The following is a 13230-nucleotide window of genomic DNA, read 5'->3' on the forward strand; positions in this document are numbered from 1 at the left end:
ATGAGCCTCTGCGGGTCACTCATCTCCCATCTGATGAGCACTTTCCATGATAACACTAAACCTAATGGAGGCTATTGTTCTCTTAATCTGCATGATGATACTTGGAGGTGTAAAGGTGGGTGTTAATGAGTGTAAAGTAAAGCAAAAAAAAGGGGGGCCTTGCTTGTTAGGTCACATGTTTTTATTATTAGTCAGAGTTAGTCCTAATAACTCCCCAGATAAGTGAGTCGGAGGCTGGTAAAGGTACGAACCGGTGATGGTATTTCTCTGCAGGGCTAATGATGAACCACACACATTCACTGCACTGGGTGTCCACAGTGAGTTGCTGCTTCTGGCTCCTCTTAGCTCTTCTAAATAAGGCCAGGTGGGCTGGTAGGAACCAGAGGGTGTCTTCACACCACACACACACACACAATCCACAGCATGCCCTGCCACCAAGTTTACACTATTCCTCCAGCTCATGTTTATATTGGAGGTGAGAAGGCCCCATCCAAGGTAATAACACTTGTACACCTAATTGAGAGAATGTGTGTTCTGAATGTAGCAGTTAAAAAATCTGCCTTGTTTATTGAAGGATTTTAATAATTACGAGTGACTGTGAGAGAAAAGAATGTAACTGATACATTTACATAACACAGATGCCCCTCCCCCAAAAAAGAAACTAAATTATTAAAAAAAAAAAAAGGAGAAGTAAACCTCCTGCTTTGCTACCCACTTCCAGTATCTCTAAAGCCTCCCTCTGTCCATCAGTGAAGAGGCCTGTTCTCAAACACTCAGCAGGCCTGTGGTGAGAAAATGCAAACTCCCGCAACCGGTCCAGCCATCCACAGCACAGGCAGGTGACAGGGAGGCAGTGATGTAGGAGTTGGGTAAGTGTGAGGTGGTGCAGGGGGGGAACACGGAGGTGAGGAGAGGAAACATCTGCTGTAGATTCTGGTAAAACCTGCAGTCACGCTTCCAGCAACCACCTTCCTTCTGTTCTCTTTTACCTCTTCACGGTTGATCTGTCACTGCTTTTTCTTTCTTCCTCCCTTTTTCAACCACCAGGCCAACAAAACTATTTTACCTGAGTGATGCAATTTTATTACTCCTCACTTCTGACTGCACTGGAAACCCCCACCCACACACACATGAAAAAACACTGCACCAAAAAGAGCAACACAAATATTTAGCCAGTACAGAAAACCTTTAGCGCACACCTGGGTAAACAGTTGTTTTCCTTCTGTTAACAGCCACTCTAACTTTAAGCGGCAGACGACTGAGCACAAACCTGGGCTAATGTTGCGTTAGCCTTCGTCAAATCTCATTTGGTCGTCGCAGGCAGAATGAAACGTCCCCGTCACCTCTGCTGTCAGACTCCATTCAGGCTGCATGTACAGACTGATGAGTTTGGAAAGCTGCACAGCACTATATTGGTGTTCTTCTCCTTTCATTTTGCCAATTTGTATGTCTGGGCTTGACATTTGGAGTGGAGGCTCTGTGAGGATATTATTAGAGCGGCTGCCTGAAGGTATTCAGCCTGTTTAAATGTAGTCAGCTACATCAGGAGCATCAAACTTCATTACATGGCTTGTTTCCTTTTTCTCCAGCCACTTCAGCATTAACGGCAGTAGCGCGGTCGGGTCAGCAAATGCCGTTTGAGCAAACACAAGTGAAATTAAAGTGGGATGTGTGCAAACTGGACTATTTATTTGTCATCAACAAGTGGGAGAATTACATCTAAATGCCAGAAACTCAACTGTTCTTACTTAAAAACGTAAAGACTGAACATGTTTGAATCCAGAATTGAATTCAAAATCCTGCTCCTCACATACAAGGTCTTAAATAATCAGGCCCCATCTTATCTTAATGACCTTGTAGTACCATATCACCCTATTAGAGCGCTTCGCTCTCGCTCTGCAGGCCTACTTGTTGTTCCTAGAGTATTTAAAAGTAGAATGGGAGGGAGAGCCTTCAGTTTTCAGGCCCCTCTTCTGTGGAACCAGCTTCCAGTTTGGATTCGGGAGACAGACACTATCTCTACTTTTAAGATTAGGCTTAAAACTTTCCTTTTTGCTAAAGCATATAGTTAGGGCTGGACCAGGTGACCCTGAATCCTCCCTTAGTTATGCTGCAATAGACGTAGGCTGCCGGGGATTCCCATGATGCATTGAGTTTTTCCTTTCCAGTCACCTTTCTCACTCACTATGTGTTAACAGACCTCTCTGCGTTCAATCACACTTGTTATTATCTCTGGCTCTCTTCCACAGCATGTCTTTTATCCTGTCTTCCTTCTCTCACCCCATCCAGTCGCAGCAGATGGCCCCGCCCCTCCCTGAGCCTGGTTCTGCTGGAGGTTTCTTCCTGTTAAAAGGGAGTTTTTCCTTCCCACTGTTGCCAAAGTGCTTGCTCATAGGGGGTCATATGATTGTTGGGTTTTTCTCTGTATCTATGAAGCGCCTTGAGGCGACTTATAATGTAATTTGGCGCTATATAAATAAAATTGAATTGAATTGAATTGAATATGGAAATTTGAATGGGGAAGAGAGAAGCAAGACCCCCAGTCTTAAAGAGAGCAGGCATCAGTAAAAACAGATAGCACACTGGGGTAGAGATGGGTTGCAATGCAGCTTGCAGAGATAAAGCAATTGTGAGTGTAGCCAGCTGGATCTGTAGACGTGTATCAGCTGAGCCATTGGGTGTGCAAGGTATTTTTTTAGTTTCCCGACTGTGGAAACTACGCAGGACTAGTTTGCATATATTTAAGGCATATATTATCTCACTTGCTACTTACACTCTGAATATTTCTTTCCATCTAAGCAAAAATAGAATTTATATTTGAGTGAATTTTTCCTACAAACTTCTTATTTCCCTTTGGGAGAACGCCAAAACCTCCTTTTTGGAGGGGAGGGGGATTTTTTTTGCAACTGCAAGACTGTGGCCTAACAGCTTGGCTGAAGCACACTGAGGTGTGTGTTTAAATATATGCAATGAGCAGGGATGATGTTATCCAACCTGGTTGTGTAGTGCAGGCCTATATTAGGTTAGTGTAGCACAGGGCTGTTGCATTTTAGGAGCAGGTGACTGGACATTCCTGCCTGTATTAGGCTTGACAGTTTACTGTGGGGGAGTGCAGAGCACAGAGAATTACACTGGCCTCTGAAGAGGGAGGGAAGAATGGAGGGAGGGAAAGAGGGAGGAGTGTGGTCAAACAAGTCTCCATGTGAAAAAACCTCATTAAATCTTGCTTACCTGTAAGCGTACCTTACTGCACAGCCTCATCACTGCTTTCAGTTCATTAAACACGAATGAACATTCAGCCATCAGCGCTGTCACGTTTACACTGTTCAATTCTTCACTCTGGCCGAGAATGCGCTTACAATGTAGATTAATACTGAGAAGGCCAGTCGGCAGCAAGAGATGTGCAACAGAAAGAGGGCAGAAGAGGTAAACAGAGGGGAATGGTGGCAAAGTGGGAGGACAGGAACTGCTAATGGCTTAAAAAGACAAAGCTGGGCTGTCACATATGATGCTCAACTGAACTGATGGCTGCCCCGGGGAGGGAGTGACACAAACTGTCTGACAGACTGGCATGAAAAACAGAGAGAGGAAACAGAGGGCTGCAAGAAGAAGGCATGAGGAAAATTATGTGAATAATAATATTAATTAACAAATGAAATCAAGACAACCAGGGAGTGGCAGTACGAAAGAGGGTTAACCCAAAAGAGCGAGGGCAAGGGACAACATTTGGTTGGTGCACAAGTGCCTCGGTAAAGGTCAGGTGTTGACGCTGCGGCTCTGCCTGACAGATGTCTCATCGAGGGGACAGGCTGCAGGGCAATAGGCAACACACACAGACACATTTGCACACATTTGTACACACATTCACGGACAGGTGGAAGTGCAGAAATAACCCAGAAGTTCCCTTTTGCTCATTGGTTGCATCTAGTTTTACAACACTTGCAAGTTCCCCATTTATAGCGATCAGCAGGTCGACACACCTCAGCGAGGACTCGGTCCAGATCCGTGTTGACAACCTACTGTGGCTTCACTAATAGCGACGCTAACACTCAGAAGCGCTGTGCGAGCTCTTCCTTTTTTATGAAAACTCTCCTCTGTGTAGCATTTCAACAGCAGCTAACTACTCTCCTGTTTCCAGAATGTCATCTCTGTCACAAGACTCCAGAGGCCAAACGTCCTGCACAACCCCCGACACACACGGCGCGCAATCAAACACATCGCCCGAGGCCACCACGCAGTTGTCACAGTGGTTTCTTCTTATTCGCGTGAAGCGCAGAGAGAAAGGGGTTAACGACATAAACTTGCATCCACAAACGCTCTTTTGTCACCTCACTCCTCCGCTAACAACCCCCACTCCCTTCACCACTGTCCTTTCCTTTCTCCCCAGGCAAAATGGCCTTTCCCTCTGTGATCAGGAAGGGTTAGCCCCCCCCTACAACACCAGCCCCTGGGGCGAACAGAGCTGAAGAGCAGTCAAGCAGTAGCACTCACACCATTACCCTGCTGTTAGATGAACACAAGGGTGGACTACAGACGTCCTGTTGGATGGACAGCTACAAAAATCTGTCTTGTTAAACCAGGCGAGAAGGAACGTGTGCATGTGCGTATACATGATGCAAGACCTCAACTAAACTGTGTATGTGGAGTGGGGTCACATTATTCCACAGGGCTGCTCAACACTCACTCCCTTCAGCTGTACTTTGTGTAACTAATACATAAGCTATGATGAGTAGAACAGGGGTGGACAGATGAAAAATGGCAGGCCGAGTGAGCAGCGTCACTGTTAATGCACCCTCTGGATGTGGCGCTCTATAGTGAAATGGCTGAGGCAGCAGGCAAGCGCAGGTTCATCATGCAGTGATGTATCGACGGGCCCTCTTTTGTCCATTACGTTCTCGGGCGCATGGGCGTGTGTCTGGGTGCCACCGGCCCGGGGAGGCCATTAGTTCCCCGTGTCAGAATTTGGAGGGGAGTATCGACGGTGTGGCTGGGGTAATCGATATGGGCAAATCTCTCACTCCTCTCTGCCATCTATGCTAACGGGCCTCCAGCGAGTCAAACACAGCTTCTGTTTACTCCTGCCATTACGCCCTGCTTTGTTTCCTCCAGCTTTGTAAACAGGAGAAAAATGAACCGTTGCTTTTGAGGAAGGGGAACACGTGTGGAATGAATTCGAAAAGTGCGACTAATGCGACTGCCAACCAAACAATGCAGTCACTCTGTGCGAGTCACATGCAGCTGTCTTGTCCTTCATTCAGCTTAGTCATGTTCTTTCCTGCTCTGTTCAGATGCTCGTTTCTGCTCCGTGAGGCCAGACCAGGGTTTCTTTGCATGCTGCAGCCAACAGGGTGGGACCCTGATTACCCAAGTACACTGCAATCATTGGACTGGACTCTCGGGACTATTCCATGTGAAGTCACCTATAATGTGAAGTAATTTAGCAGGGAAACAGCCAGGGAAATGTTCTCTCTTTTCTTTTTCTTGTTAAGTACTCTCAAGTAGAAACACTTGAGAGACCCTATCTGATGGTCCTAGGGGGGAAAACCTGCATCAGGAAAGATGATGTTGTTAAGTCCCCTTTTCGAGCCAACTTTCCCCAAACTAACCCTATAGCTAACCAGCAGCATTACTTACAGCAACTGGCTGCTGACACATTTCCTGACCTGTTTTTATTAAACAAGTCATCCCGGCCTACACTTGATTTGGATTCTGCGAGAGCTGAGATGATACTGGGAGAAAAACACCAAAGAGCAAGAAGAGGATCCTGCTTTTTGTGTCTCTGACAGCACGGTGACTGAACAGGGTCAAACAGAGCCACGTTTCTCCCTGCCGGTCAGGGGGAATTCCATCGGGCAGTGTGTGACCCTGAACACCGGCCTTCCTGTTTGACCGCTGTGATTTGACTTTGTCGCCGAGAGGAAGAGGAAAGAAAGACGGCTCTGTCCAAGCACTAGCTCTTCTTGTCACCCCACCAGCATGACTGTTCCTTGTCCTGTTGGTTGTGAAATAATTAAAGCAGTAAGGTGAACATTTGAGCAATACTATGGGGATCTGGTGGTTTCTGGGCTGAACTCAAGTCATCTGAGTCATCTGTTACTGTCTCTGCAGTCAACAGATCTCAGTCTGGAGATTTTGAACATGTTCATACCAAATGCTAAGCAATACCAAGCAATACAAGACACAAACTAGTTCCACACAAGCTGAGAAATTCACTCGATGCAGAGATTCTGCAAGGCTCTTGATGGAGGCGTACGATTCAGCTTCACCGTTAAACAGATTCAGTAAAAGAGTTTGGAGCAAGACCACCGGATTTCGTGGTAAAATCTGCTCTCGTTGGCTGTTAGGCGTCAGGATTTCTGGGTTGCCAAATGGTCTAAAAACATGTCAGTTACTGTATTTGCATGAGATATGCGAAGCAAAACTTAACGTTTGGTCTCTGCACATCATTAGGCAGCTCTCACTGAAGCTGTTCTGAAATGTTGCCAGCATATTAGAAAGGTATTTAGTGTTATTTTTTTAATTTTGTCACCCTTTCGTGTGTATATAAATATAATTTGTGTGCGTGTGTGTACAGGTGTTGCCAGATCAGTGATAACACTCTTGCTTTTAATAAACTCTGCAGCAGTGCCGTGTGTGTGTGTTGGTGTCTTAGTGTGTGTGTGCATGTGTGGCTTGCTGAAAGGTCCTGGGCGTGTGATTGATGGGAGCTTTAGCACAGTAAACACATGCAAACGCACACACACACACAGGAGATGGGCGGAGAGAGGGGTGGTCATACGCAGCAATGTTCACCTAACATTATTCATCCCGTGTTCATCCGTGTAAGCTGAGCACACTGCTCCCCATACTGATGAGCCAAGTGGTGTGTATTAGTCACTTTATTTAAACACACACAAATAGCAGTGAAGGAGGCAATTTAGAGCATTCGTGCTCTTTTTCTTTTGTCTTTCTCAATTTTTGCAGTACTTCCCTTTGTTATCTGCACGATGGGCTGATTCAGAGCAAGGAGGCCGGGAGAAGGCGGCTGAGAAGGAGAGAATGGAGAGAGAGAGAGCAGGCAGGGAGGAGGAGAGGTTATTTTGGAGTCTCTGAACTGTAATCACCACCTACAGCTGCTTCCTCCCAGGTGCTCCAACTGGACATCGACAAAGAGAGGGAGGGTGAAAGTAGAAGAGCGCAGAGAGAGAGAGAAAAAAACACTCCTGGAAGAGAAGTATTGGTGTCTTTCTGTTCATAATTTCCATTTATCACTACATAACTAACCATACACACATTCTAACACCTCTGCTGCAGACAAATTGTGTTGTGTTTCCACAGTTTTCCCTCCTTCTGAGACCCTGCATGCAAACGGGAAGTTTTATCTAAGGAGTAGGAGGAAGCTGAAGCTAACACAGAGCTGACACGACACTTCCAGTACCTGCCAGAGGAGACAGGATGGTGACTACACTTTCAGAGGAAACTAGTCTGGCTGTGAATTACACCAGACAGCGTGTGACTCGCACAAATAGCAGGTGAGACTGACTAATTAGCCCAGTTTAGCCCGTGTGGTAACATGGCCTGCAGTTTGCATCACATTCACAGCACTGAAAGTTAATGGATAAATAAATTAGCATTGGTGTAAAAGGTAAGGTAACACAGGTACGGTGAAAATGTGCAGTTATGTTGTGGTCATGTGTGCTTAATCTGATAACCTAACAGTCCATTAGAGGTCTTACTCTATCAAAGTCCATGTAATCAGGCGACTTCTTCAGCAGGAGCCTTATCGTACAGAAGGAATGCATAAACCACAAGTCTGAACATACAGCAGAAGCTTGTTATTAGGGTGAGCTCATTTAATTCTGATCATTAGCAGTTCTATCTTTTCATTTGCCACTGCAGTGAGATGCAGCAACGCCGTCTGATTAGCTTCTCCACTTTTAAAGCAATCTCCATTTAAAGCTAACTACTGAGTTGACCATATTAGGAATATCCATTCCTTTTATACAGACCAGAGAGCAGGAAAACAACAGCTGGAAACTAAGCATTTAGAGCAATCTGAAGCATGAGCCTTTTGGCTCTCTGTACTTTGGGCCCCTATCTAAAGAGAGGGTCAAAACTGTAATTTCAGTGGTCACAGGGACATAACGACTGCATGTGTTGAATGACCAAAGCTGATTAAAAAAAAAAAAACAAAACAAGAAAAAACTCTGCGCATAAATAAGTCACGACAGCTTTATTCCAGCGAGATCTCCTCTACTTGACCCACGAGGGCACCATCCAAATGCTAAATCCCTGCTACAGTGCAAGAACTTTAGATTTGCTCTTCAGCAGTAGGGGTGGGAGAACCACCACCTCTGCCATCAGGGAAACCTGTAAATTTCTATTTAGTATTCCTCAAGCACCCCATCTCCTCCTTCATTAAACCTCTCTGCTCACAGGGATTGCTTAAACATATGCTGAAACTTCTATCATGTTTAACAAGGGGATCCACCGTTCTAACAACAACAAAGTAAGCAAAAGCACAGTGTGTGATACTGTACGAACACTGCACGTGCTCCAGTGTTTCCCCTCTAATGCACATTTTAAGGATCTTCCACCATCGGGCACAAACACACTTCATCATTTCAACAGCCGCAGCCAGGCACAGTTGTCACTGCATAAAGTCTCAGAGGCCAAATACATCACGCATCACACAGCAAAACACCTTCCACATTTCTGCACTGCTGGTGTTTAAATAAAGAAAAAAAAAAAACTCCGTATGGAAGGCTGCGGGTGCGTCCCTCTAAGTCATCCATGGCAGCCTCCCATTATTGTCCAATAAAAGTAGTTGGCGCCATGTGAGCCGTACATGTCACCGCCAGCAGCTCCACTGTCTGCTGCATTTTCCGCTGGTTGCTGCACATAGTAACAACGAGAATCTAACAACAAATATGGATAAATATATCAAAAATGTCTCGAACAGACGAGTTCAGAGTGACGCAGAGAAAAAAAACCTTGTGTAGTCTGGAGGGGAACTTATTCTACTCTTTTCCGACTCAGTACTTTTATTAGACTCTGTTAGAGTAGCTCTGGATCATTCGTGGTTTGAAACCATACAACTGGCCTTGCTGAAGCCCTTCATCTAAAACAAGCTCCTCCCTTTACGCCAACTTTCTTCTGATTAGTTGCTCATCACAAACGAAGAGAGTATCACAGAGATGTGATGTTTGCCCCATTCCTGATTATTTACTGTTTTGCACATTTTTCACACTTTAATGTTTCAGATCATCAAACACTTTTTAATTCTGAGATAACTGGATTCAATACAAAAGACAGCTTTTAAATGATCATTTCCTTTATTCAGGGAAAAAACGCATCCAAACCTACCTGACCCTATGTGAAATGGTAACTGTCTCCTCTTGTTAAATCATGAATTAGTTGTGATTAATCACATTTCAGTTTCACCAGCCACATCCAGGTCTGATTACTGCCAGACCTGCTGAATCAAGACATCACTTAAATAGAACAGTGCCCTTTTCACAGCACCGTATATCCCTGTATATCAGAGATATCCTCCTTTACTGACCGTCAGAGCTACGAGAAAACAAGAGTGTTTAGAGCTCTGGGCTCACATCATGTAGTTTAACCTCATACATAGTTTAAGTTTAGAAGGCTGCATTTTTGTATCACATACACTTGTGTAATGAAGTGCCTGTGCTCAGATACAGACCCCATAAAAACCATCAATCCATTCATGCATAAACAAAAACTAAAAAAAAGAGCTGCACTGCAAACCACCAGAGGTTAAGTGTACAGCACTGTCATCCTGTTAAAGCTGGAGCTTCTAGCCTGGCCAAACAAAACCTGGCTGATAAGGATGGCGGTGGCATCAAAGCCTTACAGATTATAGATTACCATCAAATCAGCCCGTGCACTGCTGAGATGGACAGGCACCTGCTACTTTACTGTAATGCCCCTTATCCACGGTGCTGGTGATTAAGACAGGAAGCGTGTGCGTGTGTCGGTGTGTGTGTTTAGGGGTCGGATCTGGACTTGTATACACAATAGCTTTTCATTAATAAGAATGAGAGAGGTCTCCATAAAACAATGGGATGCTGGTGAAACCCTCTGATGTTAGCCTGTTTTTACTACACCCACCAGTCGGGTTTACATACATACTCATAATCTATAGCACCAGCATCCACTGTTATTCCAGTGTAGCCGTGGCCCAGTGCCAGCCTCGCCCCTCTCACATCACTCAGTTACAGCCGTGCAGTTTGCTGCCTCTCTGCCCTCATCGTTCTCCTTTGCCAGCAGCAGTGTGAGGATTAAAGGAAAATCCTGACCTCTTCATCCGACTCTCTTTAATACCTGCGCTCACTTTAAATGGCTCCTTGAAAACCTAACTGGCTGGATTATGCGCTCAGGTGCTTGCCCGCCTCCTCCCTCCCGCCTACCTATGCTGAACATACCTCATTGGCATGACCTCAGAACAGGTGGAATCCAACTAAACTGCGGGAATTAGGTGTATGATTGAGATGCAGCCTGTACGATCTGGCAAGCATTAAAAAAAGAAAGTGCAGGTCGTAGGATGACAGTCAACAGGATATGCTGATGTTCAGTTTGTCTCCAACACACACACACACACACAAACATTCCCGCACCCTTAAAATTTCACCAGCAGGGCAGAAATGCTCCCTCCTGTCTGTCTCCCCGTTGGAGTCGCTGGCCCAGCACTTTTCTCCATTTTCATCTTCATTCGTAACCTTTATCTCCCTCCTCTCCTCCCATCGCCTCACTTTATCTCTGCCTTTATTCTTGTTTTTTTCTCCCTAAACCACACTTCTCTAAAGGTGGGAGATGCTGATATTGTGTGCGCTCTACATGAAACAATATATAAGAGAACCTTGGGGCCTGTATAGGTGGGGGTTAGGCATGCTGCCAGCTTAGTGGCACCGCTATGTACGTGCACCTTTTGTGCTGCTGTTTTGCAGGTATAAATATTTCAAGATGACTTCAAGCTTCCTCACATGAAGATTTTAAGGTCTTTACTGGATTTTATGCTAATTTAAAACAGCCAAATTTAATAAACAAGACAACAATCAGACCTATCAGAAAATGGATCTGGGCTGAATGCAGAGTGCTTTAAATTCTCTCTGCTCCCCACAGAGCTAAGAAAAACATTAGGATAAATAAAAGATTTCAAAAATCAGACAATACTTTGTCATGTGTGCCATCCTATAGCATCACCATATTCTGTCGTGTCACAAACTGGGCTCACAGGTATCAGGAGAGACCCGCCGTGCATGTTTCATTCATGCACAGCCATCATTTATAGGTAGGTACACTCACGCTATGGTCGTTTGTCTCTCTGATGGAGAGTGAAGCAGCGGCTACAGGCGGAGAACAACTCTCATGCTACTTTAATGGGGATGAATAAAGGATGAGTCGAGGCTCAGACAACAGGTTAAGACGCGGTTTAGCACCTCTGGCCCAGCGCCCAGTGTTAGAAAGATGGGACAGATGGTGGAAAGGCGGACAAAGAGAGGAATTAGGAGGAGACATTAGAAAGAACATCAACATCAATAGATTTAAGGAGGTGCACTGGTTCCTAGTGAGTACTCTGACTGTAGCATTTAGCAGAAGTACAGGGGTCTTTCTGAACAGCACACTAAACAGCAGTGAAGGAGAGAAAGCTACTTGTTGACACTGAGTCTGGTTCCATACGCCTCCACAGAACTCCTCTCTTTGATCCGCCTTGGAGAAAATGAAAGGTGCTGGAAAAGTGGAAAAAGAAAAACACGGGAAGAATGGGGACCTGGGAAGAAGGATCCAAAGCAACGCCTTTGAGAAAGCGATCTTGGGTTTAAGGTGAACACGGTGCCGAAGCGGGTCGGCGTAATCGGTCATTGGTGGCGGACTGGGAACCGGCAGAACAGGCGCTGGGCTGACGATGGTGCCAGTCTGCTACCTCTGATGCAGTCATAATAGCTGCCACCTGTCCCGGGTAATGGCAGCTTACAGGGAGAGCTGATGGCAGCAGCCGGCAGCACCTGTGTTCAACAGTCAGATCACCACATCAAAACAAGCCTGGAGGGTTATAGCACTGCCTGGGGGGGCGGAGGGTGGAGCTCAAGGGCATCTGAAGAACCAACAAATAGAGCTTTTCAAGATGTTTTCCCCTTCGTCAACCGGGATCATTGGAACGAGGACTGTAGTTTGGGTGGAGGTTAAACCATTTCAATAACTCTATTTAAGAGCAAATAATTCAGGGTGTGACTGCAGAGCTGCCCCTCATTTCCTAAAAAGTGTCAATAAGCGTTCGCCGAGGCTTAGGGATGCCAATTAAACTGCTCATCTGCCACAAAACAACGCAGAACAGTGTGAACACACTTTCAAGCTTTCAAAGTCCGGGGGAAGCATTTGAGGAGCTGTGGGCTGACGGCTGGTGCCATGTGACATGGTGTGAGTGCATCTTATTTTAGAGTGAGAGGTTGAGATAAGGTGTTAAAAGGAGGGGAGGGAAAGGAATGCTGAGCTGTCCTTGTAAGCCGCGACTCATGCTGGATGTTAAAATGTTTGATTAGAAGCAGCGAGTGCTCAAAGAACATCTCCTCTGTTGCATTTGTCCGAATCCAGACCGTTCACAGTGAACATATATTCCACTTCAAACTGCAGAGGCCCAGCCTGTAATCGTCTGCTCCTTTCTCCAGTGATCATGACATCTGAACCACCATCCTGTTCTCTCAGCTTCTCCTGTGTGTGTGTGTGTGTGTGTGTGTGTGTGTGTGTGTGTGTGTGTGTGTGTGTGTGTGTGTGTGTACCCCACGCAGCAGTTTATTTAGCTGCCATGTTTACATTCCTGCTCAGTCAGCCCCTCCCAGGGGAGGATGACTGGATCTGAACTGTAGCTGAGCCTCTCTCGCTCTCATAGCTCGCTCTCATAGTACATGATGGTTACTACAGATACCCGTGGCTGACACACACGAGCACACAGTCAACACTCTTTGTTGGCTCTGGCAAACAAAAGAATATTTGTATACAGACGTGTGAAGTAAATCTGTCATTCCTACACGGCAAAGAAAAGTGCCTTTTTTTCCCTTCCATTATTAGGATGGGCGTGGCCACGATATGGGAAGGCTAATTGGATGGAGTTATAGGACGTCCTGAGTGCTCAGGTCCCCAGCACTTCCCTGCCCTCATCATTAGACTGACTGGCTCCTGTGGCCTCCGGCAGAGTGCTGTCTGCACGCCCTAATGACCGCTGACTCA

General features: G+C 45.8%; 1 protein-coding gene across 3 annotated transcripts in view; it reads right to left on the reverse strand.

Annotated features, from left to right (window-relative positions):
• Positions 1-13230, reverse strand: part of zeb1b (zinc finger E-box binding homeobox 1b) — a 48893-nt gene that overhangs the window by 19907 nt on the left and 15756 nt on the right. The window contains exon 1 of one of the 3 annotated variants that reach the window (XM_076887916.1): positions 1271-2007. The exons of the other annotated variants lie outside the window; for them this stretch is intronic. The gene's annotated coding sequence lies outside the window, so the exon portion shown is untranslated. Of the gene's footprint in view, positions 1-1270; positions 2008-13230 lie in introns of those variants that run through there. 3 annotated transcript variants of the gene reach the window in all.

Source organism: Maylandia zebra, linkage group LG9 (assembly GCF_041146795.1).
Source record: "Maylandia zebra isolate NMK-2024a linkage group LG9, Mzebra_GT3a, whole genome shotgun sequence".
Lineage (NCBI taxonomy): Eukaryota > Metazoa > Chordata > Actinopteri > Cichliformes > Cichlidae > Maylandia > Maylandia zebra.